The 12,854-nt window shown below is 44.9% G+C and overlaps 1 protein-coding gene across 1 annotated transcript in view; it reads left to right on the forward strand.

Moving 5' to 3' along the window:
• Positions 1-12,854, forward strand: part of NLK (nemo like kinase) — a 53,064-nt gene that overhangs the window by 20,144 nt on the left and 20,066 nt on the right. The gene's annotated exons all lie outside the window — the stretch shown is intronic.

Genomic DNA, 12,854 nt, shown 5'->3' on the forward strand with positions numbered 1-12,854 from the left:
CCAGATGTCCAAAAGTGTAAGAAGTTTCTACTTCTGTCTGTGAACACCTTCCCCCAGCTTTTACCAATCCATATCCATCTGCAGATGACTTCTTGTGTATCTAATATCAAGGGATCTGTTGTGTGGCTGCCAAAGCTGGCCTCCAAAGATGCTGAAGCAGGGAAGAACTGTTTGTTAATGTGCTGTCCCTTCTGGGAGGAGTGCTGCTCTTTGCTCTTGGTGCAGGCTGGGGGGACACTTTGCACTTCAGGCAGGCAGTGAAGCAAGCTGCTTCCTTGTGTTGCAAGGGTCATTTTTAAGAGTGAAAAACACATGGAGAAAGGGCTCTGGGTTTTGCATCTTCCAGCAGTCATGATGCTGTTACATCCTCCTGTAGATGTGTTGAGCTCTTACAAGACTCTGTCACTGCACTGTCTGCCTGGTCTCTTATTGCTTCTACACTGAGTGGGCTTGGATGTCTCTGTCTCAAAGTTAGATTTAAGTGAAATCAAAGTTTTGCTCAGTAGTATCTCCCCAGCTATTTTTTTTTCAGTTTGCTTTCACATCACAGTTCTCAAAATAAAGAATTCTTTTTACCCACTGTTAATATTTCATTTTAGCATCTTTGAAGTACTGCCAGCTGGAGGCTGCTGCAGAGCAATAGTGACCCGAAAATCATCAACAGCACATCCATTTCTTTAACAGCTCAGCAAATAGCAGCTGGTCTTTTTGATAATGTCTTTTAACAATGAAACCTTTTTCTTGTTTGTCCATGCCTGTGTGCTAAACATTCTGCTATCAGTAGCAGCTGTTGCTCAGTCTATTCTCTCAGAGTGTCAGAAATGAGTTAAGCTGTGCTGCAGCTATGGGGGCCCTCATGGAGGCAGGGATTTGCAGCAGGATCATGAACAAGTTTTGTGGAAACTTTGTGAAGTCCACGAGCTGCTGGGGAAAATACCTACTCACGCTTGCTGAGCTTGCCTCACCTGTGTCTGGTTTGTGGGCCCTGCTTAGCTACTTAGAGTAAGCAGATATGCAGATACTTAGTACAGTTTACAGGTAGGATAAGAAGAAATGATGTCATTTATCCCTGGACATGTGTTGCTGGCCAGTGCATGGGCACAGGATCCCCCTTTCATCAGTGCCTTCCCTCAGCCCAGTGGGCAGCCATCCTCAGATTTGCTGTACTTCTCTAACTTCTTCAGCACTGATGATGCTGTGATTGTCTGGGCTGTTGATTTCCATTTGTTCTTCCTTAGTGATGATGAGCCTCATGCTGCAGGTTTAAAAGAGCTTCCACAAAGCTCTGCTTGTTGCACTAAAGTGATGAAGCCTGAACACTGCACACTGCTTTAATATTTTCATCCCTCTCATCATTATCTGTGTGTGACTTTTCCTTTAAAAAGGATAGCTGAAGTGACTGCGAACATCTCCTTTGCACGAGACTTTTGCATCTCCTAAACAATTCCTGTACAGGCAGAGGGTAAAAGACATTCTAACAGCATCCTGATGGCATGAGTGTGTGTGCTAAAATCCTCCTGTGAGAAGTCCAACAAGACCAAACCCTAACTCCCCTCTGATGCTGCTGCTCTGTTAGCTCCTGGTTCTCACTGCAAGTGGAGCCTGAGTCACTGCACCAAGAGGACAGAATTTAGTGTGGTTTGCTACATACAGCACTGGCTCAGGTCAGGTTTGGCTGATGGGGAGTAAAAGCTCACATAACAGTAGAAAAGTAGGGCCCTCCAATGAGCAAGCCTTCGGCCTTCATTAACTACAGACAGGGCTTAGTTTTAAGCTGGTTCTCTGTGGTTAACTGGTAGAGGGAGGCACTTCTAGAGAAACAGCTCCTGTGTTATCTGAGCCCTCTGAAAGAGAGTAATCCCACCTCTCCCTCTCCTTATTGATTAGCCAGAGCCAGTGTGACTGACTTAGATCATATTTGACATATGCTTAAGCTGTCATTGTTACTGAAAAAGCAGTCTGTCTGTCTTCCCCTTTGTCCCAGCTACTTCTGTTCCTGCTCTCTGCTCTGTGGTGCCAGCACAGCTGTTTGCAGGGCCACACGGGGAGCAGATCCAGCAGCCCAGCAACAACCACTAACCAGGTGAAATGTACCACACTTAGATCCTGGGACTGGAAAGCTGCCTTTGAGGCTACTAAAGTTAGACAAAATGGTTTTGCATTTGAATCATTTAGCTTCCATTAAGAATTGTCAGCAAGCTTTAAAAAGTATTTTATATGCATTGGTGGATGCCACTGCTGATGGCAGGAGCTGGTTTGGAAGATGAACTCTTCAGTGTGTGGTTGGAGAAAATATTCCTGTTTATTAGCAAGGCCACTCGAGAAGCTAGAACATTAGCTTTGGCCTGGCTCACTTGGAGAGTTCCTAAGAGCAGAATTGTCAGAGCAGCTGCTGTGCTTGAAAGCTCAGTAGATGTGTGTGAATTTCCTTTTAATTCTTCAGTAAGAAATCCTTTGTTAAATCTGCAAACATAAATTGCTTTCATTTCTTAATCAATTATTTCCTACCTTGTGTGCTTGCTTTCCTCAGCTCTCCCCTCGGCTATCTTATAGTTCATTAAATGTTGTTGATCAGCTTCTGGAAGAGCTGCTTGCTGGCCAGTAATGCCACAGAGCAGATCATCTGGGTCTGGTGGCTTGTTTCTGTCTGTGAACTTTGTGTGCCCAAGCAAACCTTTCCAGATAAGTGAGTTGCTAACTGCATGTCCTCTGCCCAGCCCTTTCACTTCAGTCCCAGGAAACTTTTGGGGGTTGTGAACTTTTCTGAAGGCTTTTTGTATTTCATCCTGTGCTCTACTATATTCTGAGATATGCCAAGGTGTGTTTGGTTGCAATACCATGACTGAAGCAGTGGCATATTGAACAAGAGCTGCCTGGGTTCTTTCAGATAGGTAGATCAGGTCCCCTTGGGTGAGCAGCTGAAATGTTCCTGGGACCCAGGTTTGTTGTGCATCTTTCTGGAAGACGTTTGCATGATCCAAGCCAAGCAGCTGAGGACAAATACTCACTAATAACAAAAACTTGGAGAGTAATCCTATTAAGCCTCCCTCTCCTTCTGATAACCCCTGATGTACATTTTAGGTATTCTCTGTAAGCATCAGGGGAGGTTTCACTTCCCTCTTAGCACGAACTCCAGCCGCAGTTTCCCACACCACCCCTGAGAACATTCTTGCATTATCTTGTTTTGTGTAATAATTGCCATGGAGTAGTCACAAACTTGTTTTTCTACCAGTTGGAGCTATAGAACAATGTGTATGCCTTGACCTGAAATCAGAGGGGGGGGGGGGAAGTTACTGTTGGCTTAGTCTCCACCTTGAAAATTTGCCATCAACGTGGAAGAGAGTTGCTAAAGACTTATAATGCCTAATTGAAAAGGCTGAATGCCTGCAAGGATTCTTTGAGATAAGAATTGTCTTTGAAAACATTTTAACTGGAGGTCTGGGTTATACCATTAATCCTTTCTGTTACTCTTTAAAATGTGATTATTTCTGGAGTGATTAGCCTGCAGTGTAAACAGACGACAGAGTTTTTGTGAAGTGCCTCTTTTTTCCTTGCCATCTTTTATGTTTTAAATAAAACTTGGAATGTAGTTCTTAACAAGGCAGATATATTTATATTCTGTCTAATCAGCACACCCAGAGTATTCAGCTGGATAGAACAGCACAGGGTACGCAGCTGCAGGTCAGGAGATACAATCCCAGTTTCTGGCTCTCTGTAAGCTCCCAGCGTGAGTCAGGGCTTGGTTCCCTGCTGGACCTAATCCGGTGTAATTGCAGCCTGCTCCCAAAAAATGGCACTGTCTTGCACTTTGCCCCAGCCATGTGCTGGCACAGCTTCTCTGTCACATCCAGGGACCAGGGGCTTTGGGATGACTTCATTCTGCTGGCTGCATGTCTAATACCTGCTGTGTCTGCTCCGGATGGCTCTGCTGAACAGGCTCCTCCTGGGCAGCTCTTCACCACCTCCAGTGCTGGCAGAGGGCAAGAACCAGCAATGCTGGGGAGCAGGATTCTGCTCCTCCTGCAGCAGCTTGCAGTGGTGTAAAACCAGACCCTTGGTCAAGTGCATCCTTATCTCACTTGTCTGCTGAAAGGATAAAAGTTTTTTTTCTTTCTGGAGATGGTCCTGTTGTGTCAGGGATGGTTTGGAGATGCAGGCAGAGCCAGGGCTCCTCTGCCTGCAGGCTTGTCTGCTGCTTTACCCTGCTGGAACAGGAATGCTGGTTTTCTAGTGAAAAATGGTACCTGAGAAGTCAGTTTGGTTTCAGTGACCCAGGACTGAATTAGTGCTGTAGAGCAAGGTTTCAGGCTTCTGGTTAACGAAAAGATTAAACCCCCCAAGGTAGAGAGTTGTTCTTGTTGTGCAGCAGGCAGGCTTCCGTTTAGCTGTGAGTACAGGACTAGGAATAGAAGCATGAAACCAGCTGGGCTGTGAGTGCCATGCAGCCTTTAGTCCAAATCACATGGAATACATTCTGGTTAGGTCTGGGAGGCTTCACTTTAAACTTGATGGAGGGTTTGATGAACGATTTTGACAGATTTTGGTGTCTGGGGAAAAAAAAAAAGGTCAATATTTGAAGAGGAGTGTTCCAGCCTGGTGTCAAACATTCCAGCATAGGTGTGTTGGAGTGTTAGTTGTTATTAAACAAGAACCAAAGTCTAAAATTAGACAAATTGTCTTGCTTACCTGTAGCTTAATCTCTTTGCTTTCATGGTGACCTTTCTTTTCCCAGTTTTTAATTAAAGGGATCTTTGTTTTTGTTGTTATCTTCATAGAAGGGGAGAGCTGCCCAAGCTGCTGCTCCAGAGGGAGCAAGCTGTTCACAGTAACACCACCTTGTCAAATGCATTCCCAAATCCACAGCAGAGAAGTAACTTGTAGTGTTCTGGCTGTAGTAGTCTTGGTGTTACCTGTACCAGTAGATGATGCTGATTCCATGTGGCCACAAGTAGTTGATGCAGTTGGTCACCATTTTTTAAGTGGCTGGCTCATGAAGCCATTTAAAGTGGAAATTATTACAAATGTTTGCTTTAATTGCTCTGAAGTGCTGAAAGCCTGATCAGGCAGCAGGGAGAGCATCCTCCAATAAACTTCTTTTTAATCTTGCAAACTTTCTTGTTTGATACTTTTCATAGCTTAGCATTCTACCGTTATTGTGTTGGTAAAGTGTGAGTGACAGGGGGAGGCAAGGGGATGCTGTTACAGCCACAAGCAAAGGGAGGGGGTCGTGACCTGCTGCTGTTAATGAGCACATGGAGCTGCTCCTCTGATAGTGACCAAACCACTGGGGTGAGCACAACTTAATTGTGCTGAGAGAGGCTTGTAATTGCTGTGAGAGCAAAACGTTTGACTTGATTTGATAGTATTAAAAGTTGCTTTTTGCCATGGCTTGTACAGTGTAGTCAAGAATCCAAACTGATGGGATGTTCTCACAGAACCATCCAGAATCATTTCATTAAGACCTGACTGAAGCCAAACCAGATATTCCTTTCTAACCTTCCTCCCCCCTCCAAATTATATTTATCAACTTATTTTTTTGCCCCATGCCTATATATAATTTTTTGCCAAGCTGCTTTTGCTTTCAAGCTTGGTCTCTTATCTCTTTATTGCCAGCTACAGTTGATGCTTAATAAGTGAAACCTTTGCAGACTTCAGTAGTAGCTTGAAAGAGTACCCTGTTGCCTGTCTGCTGAGTGATGGATAGATTCCCTGCCTGCTGCTCACTTCACTGCTGGCTGCACCTAGGGTGTAATATCCTAACAAAGCAGAGGAGGGAATTGAAATGTGTTCTTCTGAGAACAGCAGTAAGTAAAGCTGCCTTTCGAGTTGTTCTCTCAATTAGCTCCTAGGAGATTTTCCTGCTTTTCTAGCTTCTCTCGGGGATATGTGACCTGATAGCATATTGCTATAAATAATTATTTTACTGGTATCAAAGCAGGTACTGTACACACACTGCAACACTTTCAGCATCTTTCCTGGATGCTGTAAATACCAGCTTTCCAGACAGGCTTTTTTAAATTTATTTCCCTTTGTTTTTTGTCTCCCTTCCTTGTTCTGTTCTTCTTTGGAATGCAGTCCTGACATTTCTGATCTTCGTAACTTTGATTGTTAGTTCTGTGCTGCCCCTTGAAGTGAAATTGCTAGTGAGTAGTATAAAGAAAGCTCACAAGGCAAGGTAAGGAGGTGAGGAGCAGTGTGAAATCGTGGCAGCTATGGGGGAAAGAGTAGAGGAATTGCTTTCAAGCTGGATATTACTTGTTTAGAAGTGGGTTGTTTAAAAGAAAAAAGAAACTGGCCTCAAATGCATATGCCACAGCAGCTCCATTTAACTCATTCCTTTATCAGAGACAATGCCAGGAGCACCAGGAAAAGGCAATTCACCTAAACCAGTTTTTGTTGTGTGGAGGCATTTGAAAAACCAGAGAGCAGACATACCAGGACGTGCTTGCACAGCTGTGATGAGGTTTAGCAGTCCTGCAATATGTTGAGCTCTTTTTGTTTTTCAGATGGGTCCCACAACTAGTAAAGCTGAACATGAATAAATCAGTGGGAGCTGTCAATATAAATCAGAGTTTTGTGTTGCTTGATTAAAGACAGACCATTGTATCAAGCCTTTCACTGTCACTAATGAGGCTGCCTGACAGCTAGATCCATGGGAGAAGAGGGAGAGTTAACAGAACACTGAGGTTTGCTGGGATCAGTTGCCTGATGATGTCCTGACTTAGCAGAACTTAGTATTCCTAGGAAGTGTTGTGGATACTGAGCTGAAGAGCTGTGGTGCTTTGAGGTACAAAGTGCTGCCAGTTCTGCTACAGAACCACAGAACTGTCAGGGTTGGAAGGGACCTCAAGGCTCAGCCAGTTCCAATCTCCTGCCATGAGCAGGGACACCTCACACTAGAGCAGGTTGATCACAGCCACATCCAGCCTGGCCTTAAAAACTTCCAGGGGTGGGGCTTCCACCACTGTCCAGTGAGGCTTAGCCACAGAAGTAGTTTGGGAATCAGTACTCCAAAGCTTTGGGTAACCTTCAGTCAGAGAGAAGGAGGTGGATTCCATTTCGTATTTGGGGGGTTGCAGTCGGAAGGATTCTTTTAGGCATTCAGCAACTACTTTCATCTCCATATAATCTTTCTAAGATAATATTTATTTTTAAAAGTTTCTTTTTGTTGTTGTTTTTTGTTTGTTTTGGGTTTTTTTTGGTCAAGGAATTAGGAAGGAGGTTAGGCAAAGTACAGGCTTAACAGGAAAAAAAAAAAACACCAAAAAGTTTTTCAGTTTGTATTCCTGATGGTGTGTAATTAACATTGATTTACAAGAACTGTAATTCAGGCAGCTGCAAACTGCCTCATGACCTTCTGCAGAGCAGATATAAACTTGCACAGCTGTAGATGGTCAGCATTCATGGCCTCAAATTAATTTTCAGTCTGAACTAGTTCATGTAAAAGCTGTCTGTGGCATTGCCATGGTTCCATGCAGCCAGCAGAATTTTGTAGCAGCAGAGCCAAAGAGAGTGAGTGCTTCAAATCCACCAGCAATCCCAGTTGAGGAGTCTTGTACAAAGCCTCCCCACTGCAAATGTTCTGATTTTCATTTATCTGTTGAACTCCAGAGATGACTTTCTCTCAGTTTGTGTCTTGGATTCAGATTTTTACCTTTCAATGTGTTATGCTCCCACCCTTCACCTGTACCACCCCCACTGCTGCTGGTGACACAGCTCACAGGGGACTGGAGGAAGCAGAATGTGTGCCTTGGGCTGTGGTTTCAGCCTGTAGATGCCATTTGATTAGGTGATGAGGTCAGGCTGCTTACACCAAACAGTTGTGGCTTATTTAAAACTCATCATAAGCACAACTGCAGAGGCAGTGTGGCTGAACATCAGCAAGTGCCACTACCTTTCAATTTAGTACTCTTCTGGATTTGAGGATTTCCATCATTTCAGGCAGTGTGAGAGGAGTGCTTCTGTTCTTTTCAAATCATGTCTTGTGTTTCATAGAATCACAGAATGGCTCAGGTTGGAAGGGACCTCAGAGATCATTTACTCCAACATCCCTTCCCTGTCCCTGCGCAGGGACACCTCAAAACTAGACTCAGCTGCTCAAGGCCTCATCCAGCCTGGCCTTGAACACCTCCAGGAAGGAGGCATCCTGTGCAGCTCAGTCTGAGACTAACTGGTCACTAAGGCAGAAGTGCCTTGGCCAGGGTCTCTTTCAGTGGAGGTGCTGGGAGCTATCTCCAGAGCTGTGCTTATCTGTGCAGCCCCAGCTTCATTAGCTAATAGGCTTGGGATAACCCTAACCCTGTGCTACAGAAGCAGAAGAGCTCAGCCCAGCCAGCCTTTCAGCCACAAAGAGAGAGAAGCATTCCTCTGGAGCAGGCTGCAGCACTTATCTGCCTGCTCTGGTACTGTTTGTGCTGAAGCAAAGCAGCTGCTACCCCGAGTTAAGAGAGAACAAACTCAACATGGTGTGAAACGACTGGGCTGAATTCACAGCATTAGAGGTGGGTTGTTACCAGCTGCAAGCCTGGCTGCTCCTTGCATGAATAACCACAAGAAATGCTGCTTTGGGAGTTTTACCTTCAAACATTAACAGGGCACCCTGCAAACTTTCCAACCACCTGTGACATGGCCATCCAATCGGGTGTGTGGCACAGCATCTTCCTTGGCAGTTGTTGCAACAATATTGATGCTTGTAAGAGCTGGGAAAGGGCAGAAGGGAGGTTTCCAAGTGGAAACATAATTCAAAGGTGGCTATCAAAAATAGCTCCAAAAGCTCTGGAGGGCAGAGTGCCAAGGCTGTGTTGCTGCTACTAAAACATGTCCCCTCCAAGATCACAAAATCACAGAATTAACCAGGTTGGAAAGACCTTTGAGATGATCAAGTCCAACCTATCACCCAACACCATCTAAAAGATGTTTTTCACAGGTGAGGAGAAGCAGGAACCAAATTCTCAGGTCCCAAACAGATGATTTCCCCTTGCTCCATTAGAAGGGAAGCAGCAAGCAAGTGGAAACTTGTTTGGGTGTTTATTCCCCTTCCAGCAGATCAGTTTCATCCTCTCTGCTGAGAGCTTGAATTTCAGAAGCAGCTCCATCGCCTGCCTTCAGTTCAGCCTTGTCTTGTTGGTGCTGCCCCAGTGAGACCTGGATGTGGCTGCAAGTCCAGAGTGTGTGCAGCTGCAGCAGGGCTGCTTTTCAGCTGTGCACTCAGCCCCCCTGGTGCAGCTGGGCTGGGAAGCCTTCAGGGCACTGATAATAAGGGAAGACTTGAAGGGCAGAGAACTCCAACATGCTTTGGCAATCCAGCAGTGAGGAACTTCCTGTGACAGGTTTTCTTTTGGTTCTTTTTCGTGCTTCAGCCCCTAACTAAAGCCAGACTGCTCTTGCTCTTTATGTATATTTAATGGTGCTGGGTTTATGGACTAATTAATTACATTTTGTTCAAGCACTCTTTCAATTCCTTGTCTCTTTTAGGTAGATCCCTGAGCTGAGTTGCACATCTGACCTGTTTATGAAATTCTAATGTGTCCAAAATACCTCAAATTTCAAAGCTGCTGAGTTATTTGCTTGTTCACATTTACAGAATGGGTTACTCTTCTGTGACTAAGCAGGATGGTGTCTTGCTGGTGTGACAGGACTCAAATTCAGGAGCTGATTGCTATAGATACAGCCTAAATATACAACTAGGAGCTTTAAAAGCTGGTTGCTCCTAGAGCCTACAGTCTCCAGAAGGGAAAGAGTATTGAACCTAACCAGGAGCTCTCTCTACCCAGGTTTATGGAGATTGCCATCCTCTGCCTGTAAGCAGTCAAGGTGATGGCCAAGTTTCAGGTGACAGATTTTTATCAATCATGGAAGGTTACATTACTTTTTTGCATCTCCCTTCAAAGATGTTGTTGTTTGTGACTTCTTCAGGCCTGTCCATGTCAGATTCTACCAAGCTTATGCAACTTGAAGTAAAAAGCAAGCAAGCAAGCCCCCAGTTAAATCTGGGAATCTGCAGCTGATTTCATCAGCAAATAAACCTGCAGACCAACTGGGTTTTGCTTTACTGCTCTTTCTGTGTTGTCCAAGCCCTGGCCATGATCAGTGAAGGCTTTTTAGCCTTTCCTTAGAGAAAGTTCTCTGTGTTTGCCAGACTAATTTACTGCAGATAACAGAAATGGTAGGAGTGGATGTGAACCCTCTCAATGAGCTGTCTGCATCTTAGGCATTGTTTTAATCTGTCTTCAAACAAATTGCAATGGGTTTAAAGGAATTAATTGGTTTGCAGTGTAAGATAGCAATGGTGTTGAAAGAGAAGTCCTTTGTTGTGGGTAGGATTTTAGATGTGTTTCTAAGGAATAATAATGAAACTAATCCACATACTGAATTTTCTTTACCTCATTAAAAAAGCAGCATAGAATGGTTTGGGTTGAAAGAGACCTCCAAAGCTCATCCAGTCCAATCCCCATGCAGGCAGCAGGGACATCCTCCACTGGATCAGGTTACTCAGAGCCTTGTCAAGCCTAACCTTGAATATCTCCAAGGATATGGCCTCAACTACATCCCTGGGCAACCTGTTCCAGCACCCTCATGGTGCAGAACTTGTTCCTCACATCCAGTCTAAATCTGCTCTTCTCTAGTTCCAAACCATTGCCCCTTGTCCTATCACTGCAGGCCTTTGCAGACAGTCTCTCTGCAGCCTTCTTGTAGCCCCTTCAGGTACTGGAAGGCTGCTATTAGGTGTCTCTGGAGCCTTCTCTTCTCTGGGCTGAATACCCACAGCTCCCACAGCCTGTCCTTGTAGCAGAAGTGCTCCAGCCCCCTGAGCATTTTCATGGTCTTCTCTGGACCTGCCCCATCAGGTCCATGTCCTTCCTGTGTTGAGGGCTCCAGAGCTGGACAGAGTGCATGTTCCAAATGTGCCATAGTAGATGGTTTGAAATGAAGTATTTTTCCTAGCAAGAGAGCTATGTAACTCTTGGTTGACCTATAGTGTTGAATATAACATGGCTGAGGAAGGCACTTGTGGTCTGCCCAGGAGTCAGCAGTCACTGGGGAGAGGCTGTCATGTTGGTAAAGGTCTCAGGTCTGATGTCTGTGTGATGTATCGTCACTGGGATCTGCTGGTGGAATTCATGCCCTGGCTGGGAATATCCACTTGGTAGCAGCTGTGTGTGTGCAGTAGGCAGCACTGGTGGCACAACTCCAAAGGGCACAAAGGGCAAAACCAGCAATCCATCAGCATCTGCAGTGCCTGCAGGGGGGATTTTTATTAATACAATTGTGCAAGTTTTGGGGATTTTTTTTTTTTTTTTTTTTTTTTGCAGCCAGGGTGTTTCTACTGAATTCCCAGGAACTGGCAGCTTTGACATTTTCTTTTACAGGTTGGAGGTTTGGTGCTTGGTTTTGTAACATTTGTTTGCTGCCTTTGGTCAAAACTTGGCAAGGCCCTAAGTACCACTACTGCTAATTACTTAATGAGTGTGTGTTTCACCTTGGGAGCAGTGGGAACTCTCAGCTCACACTGGGATCTAGTTTCTGTGGCTCTCTGAGGCACTGCCTGGCACTGCCCCTGCTGTGTCACTCAGAATCTGCCTCTGCTGGAATCCCAAAGCTGTGGGCCAGCACAGAACATCATCTGCTGCTGCCCAGTGGTGCCTTTGGCTTGCAGATGGCCTTGCTGAGGGTAACCATGCCTGGGACAAGTCAGTGACCAGCCTGGGGAGGGTGTCTCACTCTGGCCAGTGGCCAGCACTGGGTTGCATTAATGGTGGATTTTCTGTAGCTCTTCCAGTTTTCATTCCCTTTCTTTCCAGTTTAGGCTATAGAGGCAAGAGGCAAAGATACTGGAGAAAAGAGGAAACATTTTGTCAATTAGATAACCTGTTCAGACTCTTTTCAGCTCCGTGTCTCCCACCACAGAAATAATCTGGGATCAACTTCCCTGAGCCCCCTGCTGCCCCTTATTTGAAACACAAACCCACAGTGCCTGTTTCCAAGTGCTCCAGTCCAGAGTTGTGGGATTGTTCTCTTCTGACTCCCAGCAACCTGTGTCAGGGGCTGCTTCTGATTCTGGATTGAATTGTTTTGTACTTTGAGGTCAGAATTAAGGCAGATGTTTGATTACTCCACTCTTATTTTTTTTTATTTAGACACTTAAAACAGTATGGACCTGAGACAAAAGAAGAAGCCTTCCATGTGTCTGTTGGAGGGTCACTTGATGGCTAGAAAAGCCAGCAACTTTTGAAGGACAAATGTAGTCATCAGGGATGACTACACAGCTGGATGTAGATTCTTGTGTGATTACAGCATTGCACTGAGAAGAAAGTTATTTTGGTAATCCCAGTAAAAATATGCAGGGGAAAAAAATTAAAAATGAAGGTTTCCTAACAACTGAAGGTCTAGAAACCCTGTTTTGTAGTGAGGTTTGAGAAGCTTCACCTTAAAAGCCATATTTGGGAATTGGAATTGAGGTACCATCATCTCCTTGCTCTACTTTTATGGTTCTCATTATAAAATTCTATTTTCAGAATCCAATTACTTTAAAATACTTGCCATGGACAGAGCACCTTAGAATGCTGAACTGCTAGGTGTGCACCCCAGGAGCTCTGTGAGAGGAAGACAAGGATCACACCACCTGGGTTACAGTTGTGGACACTTGGATACCTCTGCTGTTGCTTCTCCAGACCTAAAGTGCTGTAGGGAGAGTGCAGCTTGTAGTCTTACTCTTGCCAGTGTTCTGTCAGAGGGGCATTATGTACTTTTTTGCCCTCAGAATGGGATTATGCACTTTTTTTGCCCTCAGAATGGGATTACTTGGGGTTTTTTTGCCCTTTGAGGAGAGGAAGAAGAAAGCAGTAGACCAAACA

Source organism: Indicator indicator, chromosome 30 (assembly GCF_027791375.1).
Source record: "Indicator indicator isolate 239-I01 chromosome 30, UM_Iind_1.1, whole genome shotgun sequence".
In the NCBI taxonomy this organism is placed as follows: domain Eukaryota; kingdom Metazoa; phylum Chordata; class Aves; order Piciformes; family Indicatoridae; genus Indicator; species Indicator indicator.